This window comes from Fukomys damarensis, unplaced genomic scaffold (assembly GCF_012274545.1).
Source record: "Fukomys damarensis isolate Sample0158 unplaced genomic scaffold, DMR_v1.0_HiC HiC_scaffold_2, whole genome shotgun sequence".
In the NCBI taxonomy this organism is placed as follows: domain Eukaryota; kingdom Metazoa; phylum Chordata; class Mammalia; order Rodentia; family Bathyergidae; genus Fukomys; species Fukomys damarensis.
Genome location: NW_022900914.1, coordinates 21,215,606 through 21,216,694, shown reverse-complemented (window position 1 = coordinate 21,216,694; position 1,089 = coordinate 21,215,606).

Below are 1,089 nucleotides of genomic sequence, written 5' to 3'. Positions count from 1 at the left end.
TCAACAACCAGGGACCCCCTTCCAAAAAAACCAAAAAAAAAAAAAAAAAAGGACTTAACAATGGCACTGGTGACATTTTGGGCTGTGTGATTGGTCATTGTGGAGAGCTGCCCTGTGCCCTGCAGGATGTTAGCAGCACCCCTGGTTTCTATCTCCTAGGTATCAGTAGCACCCACTTCCCAAGCCTGAAAAATAGCAACCTATATAGGTAGGCATTGTCAAATGGCCTCAGGGGTCAAATTTGCTTCTGTTTGAGAACCACTGGTCTAAACTATTGCAGCATCTAAAATAGTGCAGGTAAAATGACCAGGTCATTTCTAACACATATTCTACAAGGAACATGGAAGACAGGATGCCTTTAGCTAAGCCGGGTACATAGACTGCATTTGATAACATCTGGGCACCTCTATTTTGGGGCTCATTTCAAGGACTGGGTTTGGGTGACCACAGCAGACTGTTTGTGCTACTTTCTGAAGCGGTTCTCGATGTCCTTTTTGTTTTGTTCTGTCAATGTCTTTAGTTGTTGTCTAAAGGGCTGTCTTGATGTATTGAATCAATTCAAAGCATTTACCTCCCAAGGTCACTTTGACTTTGGAAAAGAACCAGGAGATCCAACACTGTGTTGGATCTCATGAATAAGGTCAACAAGGATGTGCTATAATGGTTTTATGAGCCTGTCTTTCTCTTGAATGGCACTTGGTAGCAGCATTCATTGTAATTTTGATCCTACCTTATAAATGTACAAAAGGGGACTTCGAGAACTGCTCAGAAAGAGGTAAGCATGATGGGATAGGTGTGTTTGAAGCAAGGGGTAATATTTCAGAGGGGACAAATGAGAGTGTGTCTCTTATTGTACCAACTTTTCAAAATTTTAACCATTCACCCTATTTTTCAATAGTTTTTCCCCTTGGCCAGTTTTGGTGTCACAGAGCACACAATCTCTGTTATATTCAACATAACAGTCAAGGATGCCCGTGTTAGTTAAATATATTGTTGATTTAATTACTGTGGTTTTGTATAAAGAATTTAGATCTCTTCTTTCTGAATAAGTGCTTTATTGACCTTTTCTTTGAAGCTCTTCATCACCCT